Source organism: Pteropus alecto, unplaced genomic scaffold, assembly GCF_000325575.1.
Source record: "Pteropus alecto unplaced genomic scaffold, ASM32557v1 scaffold45, whole genome shotgun sequence".
Classification (NCBI taxonomy): domain Eukaryota; kingdom Metazoa; phylum Chordata; class Mammalia; order Chiroptera; family Pteropodidae; genus Pteropus; species Pteropus alecto.
The window spans coordinates 27,641,876-27,657,754 of NW_006442491.1; the positions used below are offsets into that span (position 1 = coordinate 27,641,876).

General features: G+C 39.0%; 1 long non-coding RNA gene across 1 annotated transcript in view; it reads right to left on the reverse strand.

Moving 5' to 3' along the window:
- Window positions 1-503: 503 nt before the first annotated feature.
- The window catches only part of LOC107196418, a 30,121-nt gene continuing 14,745 nt past the window's right edge, over window positions 504-15,879 (reverse strand). The window contains exons 4-5 of the long non-coding RNA XR_003043176.1: window positions 4,069-4,159; window positions 504-1,325 (exon numbers count right to left, since the gene is read on the reverse strand). This is a non-coding gene — a long non-coding RNA (uncharacterized LOC107196418). The remainder of the gene's footprint in view (window positions 1,326-4,068; window positions 4,160-15,879) is intronic.

Genomic DNA, 15,879 nt, shown 5'->3' on the forward strand with positions numbered 1-15,879 from the left:
ATAAAAAAGAGAAACAAAAAAGAAAGTACAATAAATGGAAAATATGAAATAAGATAGCAAAACTGAGGCCTAATAGAATAGTATTTATAATAAAGATAAATGGGTTGAACTTATCAAACAAAAGATAGAGAATCTAAGATTGAATGAGCAAAACAAGATCCAATAGGTACTATTCATAAGCAAACATTTAAAACAAAAGGAGAGATTAAAGAAAAAGATATAGCAGACAAATATGAACCAAAAGAAAGCTGCGATAATCATCCTAGTATCTGACAAAACACAATCCAATGCAAATAGATTTTCAAATCACCACCCATAAGCATATATTTTCACTAAAAAATGTAGCTTCAGTATACATAAAATGCCTAATTACAGAAATGTACAGAAATGAGGAAATCAACAATTGTATTTAAAGAATTTAATTCATCTGTCTTAGAAACTGATTGAGCAGATAAACAAATATCTCAATCAGTAAGCTAATACATACATACAGAAATCTCAATACTACAATCAGTCAACATTCTTTTCAAGCACACATGGGACATTTACAAAAACTGACAATTAAACCAAAATAAATTTCAAAAGATTAATATCAATTAGTCTCTCTTCTCTGACCATATGCAATAAAATCAAGAAAAGATAACTGACAAATTCTCACATCTGGAAACTAAATAATAAACTACTAAATAACCTATGGATTAATAAATAGATTATAAGAACTAAGCAACAAAGTACTACATGTCAAAATTTGGAAGAACAGGCTAAAGCAATACCTGGAGGGAAAACGTATAGTTTAAAAAGTATTTCTCGTAAAACCAGAAAGATTTAATACAAATAAGCTAAATGCTCAAAAAAGAAGTTGGAGGGCAGCAGGAAAGATGAACTCTAATACTGGAGATGGAGAAAGATTTAGAATATGTTTTGAAGAGTGAATCAATAGGATAGATGAAGAGTCTGGAACTCAACAGAAAGGTCATAACTAGAGATATGAACCTGGGAATCATTAGCATATAAGTAGTATTTGAAGCCACAGTCAGAGAGCAAGTGTAGGTAGAGAAGATTATAGAACCCAGGTGAGTTCACCAAGGCCTTAATTCTGAGTTTAAACTGGTGAGATCTTGTTGAGGGCGCCAGGGTACATTAGGTGCAGAGATGCTGCCCCGTACCGACAAAGTTTACCGGAGCCTGGTGTGTAAACCAGAGCATGTGACAAGGAACGCAGGTAGACAGGATGTCATCGTCATCATCATCTTCATCATCACCATCATTATCACCATCTATTCACTCATTTCTTCAATATCTCAACCAAATGGTATTATTACTCCCTGAAAGGGGAAACTGAGGTTCAGTGAGCTTTAGTAACTTTGTCCACAATAGTAGGATCCTACCCCAGACCTCAAGCACTGCATTGCCAGTACAAAGATGCTCACTGCCACATTATTTATGACAGTAAAAAACTGGACACAACCTAAATTGCCATCATTAAGGGACTGTTCAAACAAGTCTAGGTATAACTGATAGGCTGATCCATTTACAATCTATTCCAAAATTCGGTGATAGGTACAACAGCAGAAGCACGCACATCGGGCCCACCATTGGGATTCATGCCCTGCTCCACCACTAATAGACAAGTCACGTTACCTCCCTGAGCCACAGCTTCCCCATCTGTCCAGTGGGGTATAATATTGTTCCCTAGTGACCCTCCAGGTCTGAGGTAAAAGCCAAATAGAAATAGATGCAAAAGCCTTTTGTTTCAACAGACAACTATGCAAACGTGAGGGGTGATGATCGCTGCTTCCAGAACTGCAAACAGACCTGGCTCCACTTGGGTGACTCCTGGAACTCTGAGAGGCCCAGTCCTGCTAGCAGTGTGACAGGATCAGATTGCAAGGCCCCCATGCTTCTGTAGCTTTTCACATACACATAGAAAGTCACCCTTGGACTCCAGGGACCGGGGTCTCCCTGCCTTGTGCCCCTACTTTAGAGAGCCCTTCTCTGGCCTTTCAATGGCCAGTGCCCCTCTCCACAGGGCAAGGAGTCTGAGGGACCAAGAGGTGTGCTTGCCTGTAGCCTGTCTCCCTCCCTGGACCATGCTGCAGTTCTGCAGGACCCCAGAATTCCCTGCCTAAATGCCTGCTTCCAGGACCTTCCAGGGCCTGCATTAATCCTTCTTTGGGTCCTTCCTCCCAAGGGTGGACTGGCTCCACTGTGTGCACCCCTAGCCTCAAAGGGTCAAACAGAGGTTATCTGCAGAGGGAAGCAGGAAGTGTAGCAGGTAAGGAACAAGTGGAGTGACCACACGCATGTAGGGAGACCCCCCTGTGGCACAGGCGAAAGCTGGGGATGGGAAGAGGATGGGCTCCGGACCAGAGCCTCCATTTGTACACTTGGCCCAGACCTCTCGAATACTGGGGTTATGCACAAACATCACGACACTGATCATACCCTTCCCTTCCCCTGTGAGGCTGGTGATAAAACACAGAGAGCAAAAACAATCATTGCTGGAGGCCTAATTATGACGAGCAGCCTGGTAGTGCTGTATATAGACTCTGCTTTGGGGGAATGTGCTGATTTATGCAGTTCCCAACATTTAAAGGTGGAGACCAGACTGTGGCTGAATCAGATCGGATCGTTTTCTGGGACAAATTGCAACCCTGAGCTGCTGAGCAAATATCTATAAAGGACTGTCTCTCTTTTCCCCGACCTGCTACTAGCTTTGCCTTGGGTTCTCTGGTCATGCCTTTGAGCCAAAGGCTCAAGCTGCCCTCATAGGTAGTGAAGCGGAAGTCAGAAATTAATGAGCACCAGCTCTGTGCCACACTCTGGAGAAACTGAGGCATTTCAAACCAGGGCCTCCAGGATCTCACAGCCTAGTGAGCTCAAACAGAGCCTCTTGGCATGAAGGTTGTCCAGCTGTGGAAGATTGCAAAAATGACACCAAATCCCCCCACCCTCATTTCTGCACCTTCCTGCTATGTTACTTTGAACGCCCTCCCACTCTGATGCTGGGCTCAGTCAGGAGACTTGTTTCGGCCAATAGGATGCTAGCAACCATGTGAGCAAGGGTTTGAAAAGCTCATGGGCAGTGGGGTTCATCCTCTTTGGCAGCTCTTTGAATCCACCATGTGAGGAAATCTGGGCCAGCATGCCGGAGGATGAGAGACCCCATGGACCCACGTGGGAAGAGCTACCCTGCCCATCATCTCAGACACCCCAGACAGGGCCATCATAAGCCAGCCAGCCCCAGTCAACCCAATGCACTGCAAACACATAAGTGAGCCCAGCCTAGTCCAAACCACTCAGCTGAGACAGCCCAAATTCCCAAACTACAAAATTGTGAGTTAAATGGATATTGTTTTCAGCCTTCCACAGCAAAAGAGGCCTAAGCCAGATTTACAAAGATGAGTAGGATATACCGGGTAGACAAACAAGGAAAGGTAAATCAGGCAGAGGGAACGGCATAAGCAAAGAAAGGCATGGGGTCTCTGTTTTCAGAGAATCACAAGCCATCCAAGATGACTAGATCACAGGGCCTCTGGGAGGGATGAGGCTGGCGAGTCAGGCAGAGGCCTTGCTGTAGACCTTCGTGCTGCGTGTGGGAGTCTGGACTTTACCTAGAAAGCAGTGGGGAGGCCCTGATGGAATCTGAGCAGGAGAGTGCCAAGGTGGGATGTGTATTTTGCAAAGGTCACTTTGGCAGCTGTGAGGAATATCAGGTGCTCACCCTCCATCTCCAGCACGGGGCCAGTGCCACCAGCCTCTAAAAGATGTCAGGCAGCACCCCTTCTTCCCTCCCTGCCCCCGACCTCAGACAGGAGGTGCTGCTAAGATCCCTAAATTCATTTAAAATGAACGCAAAAAATGTTTTTAGAAACCAGTTTCCATGCCTGAGACAGCAGTGTTGCCTCAAGGGCAAAGACAGGCACATTGGATTCTCAGAGTCAGTGACAAGGAGGGACAGGTGTGGACAATGAGAAGACAGCTTCACAAAACCATCCCCTTTCAGAGTTAGATGGGGACCCCACCCCCTCTGAAGTAGATCCCTACCACACATCCTTGCCTTCATACCTTCAGTGATGGGGTACTCAGCACTTTCTCTGCCCAGAGTCCTTCATCACAGGCTTATTACTGGTCCACATCTGCTTCTGTGCACAGCAGCCTTCAGAGATAACAAGATGCCAATTGAAAACCCCAATTTTCAGCACAAACATAATTCTGATTTTATTGACTTGTGCAGAACGGGCAGGGTCAGCACTCACTTCATTCCCAAAACCAAATTTATATCAATGTAGCCTGAATAAGCTTTCATGGCAGTTACATCAGTCCCACCCCATATTACCTCCAGGATCACTTCTCTGGATGAGGTGGTGTTTTGTACATCCTTCTATTATAGCTGAATTGCAATTTTTTTCCCTACGTGACAAGATTATTAAAAAACAGGCTCTAGAGCAAATTCATCTGTGTCCTTTCCCCTCCCCAGAGCAGCACGAAGCCTGGCACAGAGTAGCAGCTCATCGAACATCTGCCAAAAGAATGAGCCTCTTTCCTAAAAGAGTAAAGGTCAGCAGATGGGACGTACTGAGCAAAACAGTCTACTAACAAGTTATGGGCTCAGAAGCTAGACTGCTTAATTTCAAGTCCCTGTTTTCAATAACACCTCCCCTTAGGCCCACAGTTCCCCAACTGTGTGCCAAAACACCTCTGGGCACTGCAGCAAATACATGAAGGTACCACAGGTTATCATAAATGGTTGAGAGAAACACGGCAGTATCTGCTGGACACCCACAAACTACAGCTCACGGCAGCCACAGTTTCAACATTAATTTGTGCTACATTCCTTCTGATGACATCTTATCTTTGCAAAGCTGAGTTTTCAGTGGTTACAGTGATAAAAAGCAAATAGCTCATGAAAATCAATGTAGAACAAGAAATGAGATGGCAATGTCCCATCTGATTTTAAGTTTTGAAAAGCTGTGCAGTGTCCAACAGACACACACATATCCTATTACTTATGTAATTATTGTTAAGATGGAATAAATTTTTTTCCCTTAAACTTATGTGAGTTATTTTTTCAAATGACTAATTTAGGACATACCTGTAAGTTGTTTGGATCTAACTACCTAATAAAACTATGTATTTCTTTTGGCCTTTGAGCACCATAAAAAATTACTGAGATACTAAGGGTACTGAGAAATTGTGGGAATCTCTTTCAAGCATCTTACATCATCTCTCTGGACCTCAGTTTCCCTAAGAATAAATTGGGAATGTCAATAATATATCATAAAGCTGTTCATAGGATATGATGGTACCTGGTACCTAATAACTGCTGTATATATGTTATTATTACAAAGAGAGGCCAAATAAGAAGTTGGCAAGATTATAGAGGAAATGTCTAAAATGCCTCTAAGAACAATTTTATAATATTCTCTTCTTTTATTAATAACTATCATGTACCAAGTGCTTAGACATACATTGCAAAGAGCATTGGACTAGGAGTCATAAGATGTGTTCTGGCCGTAGTCCAGCTTTGAAACCCTGAGCAAGGCACGCCTGTCTCGCTAAGTCTCAGTTTCCACATCTCTACGTTATACGTGCAAGTGGTGACCATGGAGATGGAAGAGGAAGTTATGACTATTTCTTCAGTTGTGCAGACACCAACAGGGACCCAACCACAGATGGGATAGTGCCTCCTATACCATGAACAGGGCAGACATCAGGAAGTGGGTGATTAATATTGTGCAATTGATATGCAAATTACAAACCATCTTTATCAGCTTGTTGCTGTAAGTTCCCCAGGCTCTGGAGGCCACAATCTGAAAGAATGAGTTCCTCGGCTTAGTCTGAGTTGAAGGTAATTAAGCACATCAGAGTTACAAAACCACATGCTTCAAACTGATTCAGACCTTTCTCTAAATTAGACCATCTCAGAATGTGTAGGAATAGTATGAGGTTTTGCCAGCTGTATAATCAGTTCCGTATTCAATTCCTTAAATAGAGATTTGTTGATAAACCAACCTACTGTGTTTAAAATGCAGTTTGTCTTCGAAAAGAAAATAATAAAGCTTCCCTTTAAAAAAGATCTCAGTTTTCATCAGATCAAATTTCCTTTGCCTTTTGCCTCTAGGGTTCCTAGGGACTCTGATTTTTTTTTAATGCTGAGTTATTCCTCTATTAGCTAGTCATTGAAATCGACCTCATTCTCATAGAGGGGTGATTATGGGCACAGAAAATGCATTCATTCCTTTTATAAGGCTCATGGCTGACAGAAGTGATTTCGCTAGTAGTGTCAATGGAAATGGGTGTTTTATAAAACAAGTACTAAAATTGTTATAAAGCTGATTTTGGCATGTTTTCCTAAATTTTTTTTTTAAAAAAAAGGAAAATGGAAAAATAGTTTCTCCCAGATGAAGGGCTCTACATGTAGAAATAAGACTCCGTGATCTAAACTTTCCCTTCTCTCCTGCCCAACTAATCAAAGAAGATGGGTGTGACTTCCTGACTTCGCCCACCTACTTCTAGGCCACCCAGCTCTGTCTCTGAGCCTACAGCAGAAAACAGACCTACCCATGCTGCCCAGATCCTCTCCGTGGGCACATGGCATGTAAACACTTTAAATGTTTAGATTCAACAAAACAATTATCTTTTTGGCTTTCAAAAAGTCACCTTACCCCATGCTCACTTGAGACTGGCCCCAGGACCTCACCTCTCGTAGAAGGGAAGGTCTCCCATAGTCAGAGGGGTGGAGTCAATACCTAGAGTGTCTTTCCCACAAAGCTCCTAGAGCCAGATTCAAATCCTGGCTCTACCACTTACTAGCTGTATGACTTGGAGCAAGTCACTTAACCTTGTTGTGCTTTGTTCTTCTCAACTGCCACGTAGAAGTAACAATCGAAAATCAAATGACTTAACATCTGTAAAGCACTTGGAATAAGGCCTGACATACATTATTGATAAAAGCAAGCTGCGGGGTTTTGTCTCATGTTGGCCGACTGTCCTTTACTCCTGCACCTCCTGGCCGCCTGCACCCAGGACAGTCTATTTCCCTGGTGAGCTCCCTGTTCACTTCCTAACTTTGGGCCACTCCTGCCTTCTGATCCAGACAAAAGTCTGTCAGGCCTGACATTGCTCGACAACCCAGTCTGTCCTCTTGCCTTCTCCATGGAGACTGATTCAGACCAGCTTCTCCCTCCAAGCCTCTGACCCTCATTCCCTCCTTCTTCACAGTGAAAATAACGCCATCAAACAGAACCCTGTCAGCTTCCTTCCATGCCCCTAACTCCGTCTGCTCCCAGCCGTACACTCTCACTCCCTTACCCGCCTTCCTGCCGGAGTAGAGACAGTCCCATCACTTTGCCATCTGAGGCTGGCTCTCAGCCCTGGCGGGGCCTACCCGCGCAGTTGTGCAGTTCGTGTACTGCATAAGGGCACCTAACCAAGGTGTCAGCAGGGACAGAAATCCAATCCATCTTTGTTTTCCAAGTCCTACACCCTGACATGAAATGCCCAGACATGCGTGCCTTTTCTAATTCATCCACGCAGAGTGGCCCATTTTTCAAATTTGAACAAAAGTATCTTAAAGGCGCGTGGGAAACCCAGCCCCTGAGCGTAAAGCTTCTGACACCACTGTTCATTCAGAGCCCTTTCTCCCTCAGTCACCTCTTTATCAGCCTCTTCTCTTCTACCAAGTTAAGCCATCAGTTCCAGAGCTGTCATGGGCAGTGGACAACATTAAGGAAAACTAGCCAACAACTGGAAATGGGGCAGAGAAGTTACAGCGCTCCTGCAGTGTTGAGTGTTGCGAAGCAGTTGTCCCATTCCCCATCGTATAATTCTCTGTCCAATAGGTAGTCAATAGCCACATGTGACTACTGAGCACTTGACATGTGGCATCTGAACTGGGACGTGTTGTAAGTGTAAAATACACACTGGATTTCAAGGACTTAGTAAGAAAAAAAGAATGTCAAATACCTCACTAATAATTTTTACATTACATATTGTATTCGTACCACAAATTGGGTGACTTAAAATGATAGAAATGTATTGCGTCAGCAGAACCATGCTCCCTCCGAAACCTAACGGCAAGAACCGTCCCTTGCCAACTCCCAGACCATGGAGATGCTGTCAGTCCTTAGCATTCCTTGGTTCCAATCTCTGCCTCTGTCTCCACGTGGCATCCTCCTCTAATAGGATACCTCCTTAAATAAGACACCAGCCATATTTAATTAAGAGCCCATTTTACTTCATTATGGCCTCATCTTACTAACTACATCTGCAAGGAACCCTTTCCAAATCAGGTCACATATTGAGGTGCTGGGGATTATGACTTCAACATATCTTTTTGGAGGACACAGTTCAGCCCATAATACATCTTTAAATGATACCATTTTGAATACACTGAATTAAAGTAAATAAAATGAATAATTGTATAAGTGGCTTACTCCAGGGGTTCACATTGTATTTCTATTACTCCAGGAGTGTGCACTGTATTTACTATAGATTAGGTTACTTCACAACTATGAAAGTGTACACGTTAACCCTAAAAAACCAACAATGATCAATGAATTTTATCCTGAGGGATGTAAATGAAAAGATTATAACCCAAAGACTATGAATTTCTTTTCTATGTTTTTAAGCAATCTTATTCCAACATTCTTTCTTTTAGGTGTCTATAAATATTTCTGTCTCTCTTAAACTTTTTTGAACTCTCCTTACCATCTTGCTGGTTCCCTCATTAAGGAGTTAATTAAATCCTTGACACATGCTCACTTTATGGAAAGTTAAGCCTTCAACATTTTGAAAATTATACTTTGACATGGGGATTCTGAAGACAATGGAGCCTGAACAAACTCCCTTTTCTTCCCATCCCCATTGCAGGCTAATGTCTTTTCTGAGCAAGAGCTGGTTCTTGAAGAAAACACCACTATGGGGTTCCCTCCCTCCTGGACAATGAACGAGAGAGCAGTTCAGAGGTAAGAGCTAAAAGTGGCCATCCAAGGAAAAGCTGGGCTTTCAGGATCCATGGATCGTGCATGAGCTGCTGAGCCTTCCTGACCTTTAAAAGGCCAGGAAGTTGCTAATCTTTTAGTTGCCCACCCCAAGTCTGAGAGAGTTCAGAGAGACCAGGGGGCAGAGAAGCTTCCTTTGGATGCGTTGGCAGGGGGCTGACAGCCTCCCATGTATCACTGGTGTCCAGGGCCAGAGACCCTGTCCCTCTGCTCATTTTTAAGGACACTTCTCAGCCATATCTAAACCCTGAAGAGTAGACAGCAAAAGATAAACAGCTCAACAGGGGAACGTCAGAGAAGGATGAGGTTGAACAGCCAGACCACATGATCACTGAATAGAACTGCGGCTGGAAGAGACCAATTAACACCTGAATTTAAAAAGTGGTAGCAGGCTATAAAATGAGCCAGACCCATCGCAAAAAGTCTGAAGCTTAAAAACAAGAACTTTGAGCTTAAAAAAAAAAAAAAAAACCAGTAGATGAATTAAAAGATGACATTGTTGAGCCCTGAATCAGAAATCTGAAAGATCAAGTATAAGAAATATCTTAAAGCTCAGAGAAGAAAGACAATGAGATAAAAGTCATGAGGGAGAAGATAAAAGATTGAGAAGAAAGATCCAGGAATCCTAACATGCAAAGAACAGAAGTTCCAGACAGAGACAAATAAGGGTAGGAAGAGAGACAATAATTAAACTCATACCAGAAGAAAATTTCCGTGAACTGAGGGAAGATCTGAATAGCCTATTCAAGTCCACAGAGACAAAAGAGCTGCCTGGCTAAGAAATCATTCACATGATAGGATGGAAGAAAGACAATCAAGGATGTTCAAGAATTCAAAGGTGAGCCAGCAGATAGATGACAATGTGTCTGAGCTACAAAATGGCTACCAATTCACTTGTGCCCTCCAAATCTCTCATTAGAATCTCTCTTTTGTGGCTCACCTTAACAAGAAATATACAGGTAAGGGAATTTGTGGAATGTAGTTCAGCCTAGCCAGGTTCACACATTGCAAAGCTACCACAACCAGCCAGGGCTAAAAGAATTGAGCAGATATTACTAGCCCCATCTTCTCTGGGTGGCTTCTAGGCAATGACTGGGCAAGGCAGTAGTACAAGGGCTTAGCTATTTCTGCCCAATGGGGGATTCCTTTAATAGGTAATTGTTGCTTCAGAGCTCCCCTGTCAAGCTTGCAGAAATAGTATTGGGTATACATCATGCTATGATGGTTCCCCTTGCCCAATCATGCTTCCTTCCCCATCCTTTCACAGGTGTTACTCCACAAAAATCTTTTGTACTGCTAATTCTGTTTCAGGATCTGCATCTCAGAAATTCCAACTCACATAAAATTATTTTAAAGGAGCTATAATAACCAGGTTCGAGGACTTAAAATATGCTTCAAAAAAATGAACAAATAGAAAATTTCAACAGGTAAATTAAAACTATAGAAAAAAATGAACATTCTAGAACTAAAAAATGCAATATGTGGTATTTTCTTTAAAAGTTCACTGGGTGGGTTTAGCAAGGGATTGTTGACAGAAGAGTCAATAAACTGCAGTTACCCAATCTGAAGAACAGAAAAAAAAGACTAAAAAAAATTTAACAAACTCTTAGTGATCTGTGGAGCAATATGAAAAGTTTTAGCACATACACAAGTGGAATCCTGGAAGGCAAAGAGAGAATGGGACAAAATAAGTTTTTTGATGAAATAGTGGCTAAATTTTCTCATTTTAGTGAAAGTTTTAAATTTACAGTTTCAAATAAATTTACAGTTTTACATCATGCCAAACTGCTGAAAAACAAAGATAAAATATTGTGAAAGCAGCCAAAGAAAAATACACGTTGCATACTGAGAACAATGATCTGAATGACTTCTGACTTCACATCAGAAATAACGGAGGGCAAAAGACAATAGAATAACATCTTTAGAGTGATAAAAGAGAAATTGTCAACGTGGAATTCTAAAGCCAGTAAAATATACTTCAAAAACGAATATACTGCTATATAAGAAACCAGTATAAACTTTGTGACTTAAAAGAACATCATCTATTATCTCGCCATTTCTGTGGATCAGAAATCAGAGAATAGCTTAGCTGGGGCCTATGTAAGGCTGCAATCAAGGTGACAGTCAGGGCTCAGTTCTCACGTGGAAGCTCAACCAACAACAATGAATCCTCTTACAAGCTCACTCAGGTTGGTAGAAAATTCATTTCTTTGAGTCTATAAGACTGAGATCATGCTCAACAACTAGACACTGCCTGCAATTTCTTGCCATGTGGGGGTCCAGTTACTTCAGGGAAGCTTGCTTACTCAGAGCCACCAAGTGAAAGAGAAACTCTAGAGTGAGCTAGCAAGACAGTCTTATACCACATAACAATATCATGGGAGTGGCATCCCAGAATATTGCCATATTCTGTTGGTTAAAAGCAGTTCACAGATTCAACCTATACTCAAGGAGAGGGGGTCATATAAAGGCATAAACACCAGAAAGCAAAGATCACTGGGAGTTACTTCTGCCCACCATGATGAAGGTGAAATGAAAACATTTTCAAATGAATGAAAACTAAGAGAATTCATTGCCAGCGGACCTGCACCACAAGGAATACTAAGTGAAGTTCATCAAGTGAAGAAAACTGATATAGACGGGCAATCCTTTCTTCAAGAAACAATGAAAGTCCCTAGAAATGTTAATTATGTGGATAAATGTAAAAAAAAAAAATTAAAATCTTAATTTCTAAGAAGAATGCATCTGACTATTTAAGTAAAAAATTATGACATTGTCTTGTAGGGTTTATAACATATACAGATGTAATACACATGATAAGTATGGCATAAAAGTTGGTGTAGAGGAATAAATGGACCTATATGGGAGCAAGGCTCTTAAATTTTGTGTGAAGTGGTAAAATATTAAATCTAAGTAGAATGTGGGAAAAATTAAAAATAGTGTAATCACTAAGCAACCACTTTGAAAAAATGCAAAAAGTATAGCTAAAAACAAATTAATAAATTAAAATGGAATTCTAAAAATTATTTAATCCAAAAGACAGAAAGGAGGAACAGAGAAAAAAAATATATGACAAATAATAAAATGGTAGACCTATATCAAATCATATCCACCATTACACTATCTGTAAATGGACTAAACACTCCAACTAAAAGGGAGAGAATGTCAGAATGGATTTAAAAAAAAAAAAAACAGGCTTTCTTCGACTATAAGACACACTTTAAATATAACAATACAATAGGTAAAAAGAAATGGATGAGAAAAGATATATCATACAACATAAAATCAGGGTGTAAGTAGGCCGGAATGAGGGCTATGTTATTTCATATAAAGAGGATTTCAAGTCAGAGAGTATTCAAAGAGATAAAAAGGAACATTTCATGATAGTAAAATGGCCTATTTTTATCAGGAAAACATAAAAATTATAATTCACCTAATAATAGAGCTTCAAAATGCATGGACGAAAACTGACAAAAGTCTATCACTCCTCTCTCAGTGATTGCTAAAAATAGATTTTTTTTTTTATTCATTAAAAATGTAGAAAATTTGGGCATAAACTGCCTTGATCTAATTTATATGTGTAGAATATTAATATACCTAACAATAGCAGAATACATATGTTTTTGAAATGTTCATACATTCACCAAGACAGACCACCATATCCTGGGTGGTCTCAATTTAAGTTGAATTAATACAGAGTACATTTTATGACCATAATAGAATTAAATTTGAACTCATTAGCAATTAATATGTAGAAAAACAAATATTTGGGTATTAAGCAAAAAAATGTACGAATAATCATTGGGTCAACAAAGAAATCACAAGGGAAATTTTAAACCATTTTTAGATGAATAATGAAAATACATATCAACATTTGTGGGATGCAGCCAAAGCGGTGCTTAGCGAGAACTTCATAATTTAAATATTTATATTAGAAAATAAAATAGATATAAAATAAATGGCCTAAGATTCCACCTCAAGAAGCTAGAAAAAGAAGAGCAATGCAAACCTAAAGTTAGTAGAAATAGGATTTTTTAAAAAACAGCATAAATCATCTAAATGAAAATAAACAATAGAGGAAAATTAACAAAGCCAAAAGTTGTTTGAAAGATTAATAAAAGTAATAAACCTCACGCTTGACTTACCAAGAAGAGGAATAACACAAATTACCAATATCAGAAATGAAAGAAGATACAGACTTACACATTCTACCAATATTAAAGGAATAACAGAATATTATAACTTTATGCTAAAAATTATTTAGACAACCTTGGAAAATAGACAAACTCCTTGAATATATGACTTACAAAAATTGATATAAAATAAATCTAAATAGCCATAGATCTAAAAAGGAATTAAGTCCATAATTTAGAACCTTCCCACAGACACCTCACACACAAACGTGTGTGCGCGCGCACACACACACACACACACAAAACTCCCTACAAAGAAAACTTCACATGGTTTCACCAGCAAATTTTATTAAGGAGGAATTAACTCCTACAAAAACTCAGAAAATGGAAAAGAGAACACTTCCTAACTTGTTTTAAGAGAATGGCATAACCCTAGTGGCAAACCTGACAAAGAAATTACAAAAAAAAAAAAAAATCCAGAACAATATCCTTTAGATGTAAAAATCCTCCATAAAATATTTTCAAATAGAATCTAACAACATATAAAAAAGCAAAATGCATCATGACCAAATCGGGTGCATCCCAGAAATCTAAGCCTGGTTTAACTTATGCAAAGCCAATACTAACAAAATAAAAAGAAAAATCAAAGACTTATTTAAATAGAAGCAGAAAAATTGTTTGAAAAAAAAAAGAAACCAACAGCCATTCATTAAAAAAAACAACTACATCCAGCACACCAGGATTAAAAGGAAACTTCAATCTAATTAATGGTATCTTCAAAAAAACCTACAGTTAAAATTATATTTAATAGTTAAATATTGAATGTTTTACCTCTAAATTGGGAACAAAGCAAGGATGTCCATTTTCACCACTTATATTCAACACTGTACCAGAGGTCCTAGCCTGTGAAGTAAGGCAAGAATAAAGAAGTAAAAGGCATATAGATTGGAAAGGAAGAAGTATAACTGTCTTTATTCACAGATGAATGATGTTTACTTAGAAAATCTTAAAGAATCTATAAAACATCTACTGGAACTAATAATTAGCAAACTTGTAGATACAAGAACAATATACAAAAATCAACTGTATTTCCATATTCTAGCAGTGAAAAGTTGGAAAGTGAAATTTAAAAAAAAACAATTTCACGTACTATATTGTCAAAAAATATGAAAAACTTAAGAATAAATTTAACAAAAGAAATTACCTCTGTTAAAAATTTCTACATGAAAGACCATAATGATATACTGATATAAATTAAAGAAGACCTAATAAATGGAGAGCTATACCAAATATATCAATTGGAATACTCGATGTTTTTTAAGATGTTAGTTATCTACACCTTTAATGCAATCTTGGTAAGTCCATCCTGTAGAATTTGACAAACCGATTCTAAAATTTATACAGAAATGCAAAGAACCTGGCAATATCCATAGCAATTGTGAAAAAGGACAAATTTGGAGAAGTAACACAGCCTGATGTAAAGACTTCTTATAAGGCTACGATGATCAAGGCACTGGAATGATGGCATAGGACAGACAGATCAGTGGAACAGAATAGGGAGCCTCGAAATATATCCTCATCTATATGGTCATGTTAAGTTTTGACAAAGACACCAAAGCAATCCAGTAAAGAAGGGAAATGTTTTCAACAAATAGTTCTGGGACAAACAGAAATTTTTTTTCTATCCAAGTGACCCTCAATCCTTATCTTCTTATTCCATGTACAAAAGTTAAATCGAGATGGATCAAGGGCCTAAACATAGAAGCTAAAACTATAAAACTTCTAGAAGAAAATGTAGGCGACTTTCTTCTCAAATTACGGATTAGACTTCTTCAGTAGGCATCTTAGGCAGGACTTAGAAAGCAATAACCATTTTTTTAAAAAATTATATAATAACCATATAGGCAATAATCTCAAAAAAATTTTATAACTTAGACTTACCAAAATTTAAAATTTCTGCTCATCAAAAGACACTTTCAGGAAAATGAATATGCATTTCTCAGACTGGGGGAAGAAATGCACAAAACATATATCTGACAAATAGTATTCAGAATATATTTTTTTTAAAAAACTCTTATATCTCAATAATAATTTTTAAAAAGCCCATTAAAAAATGGTAAAAGATTTTAACAAACACTTTACAAGAGAAAATATATGAGTGGTCCATATGCACATGAAAAAGTACTCAATATCATGAGTCATCAGGAAAAAGTAGATTAAAATCACAGAGATACCTTTACATATTTACCAAAATGGCTGCATTTAAAGACTACAACACCAGCTGCTGTTAAGAATGTAATGTAACTGGAACCCACACATTTTTGAGGGGAGTGTAAAACAGTACAATCGTTTTGGAAAAAGATCGTGATAGATCCTTATAAAGCTAAATATATACCTACCCTATCACCAGCAATCCCACTCCTAGGTATTTACCCAAGAGAAAAGAAAGCATCTGTCTACAAAAAGACTCATACGCAAATGTTCATAGCAGTTCTTTCATAATAAAGTTGAAAACAGCCCAGAAGATTGGACAAGCACACTGTTATATATTCATAAAACAGAATACGACCGAGCAATGAAAAGATACAAACAACAATATAAAATCTAAAAACTACGCAATGAAAGTTTCCGTATGTATGCAGTGTAGGGTATCTAAAAAGACACATAGAAGGCCAGGCACCAAAACATTAACAATGGTCGTCTCGGGTGGTAGGGTTCCAGGTAAGTCCTATTTCTTTCTT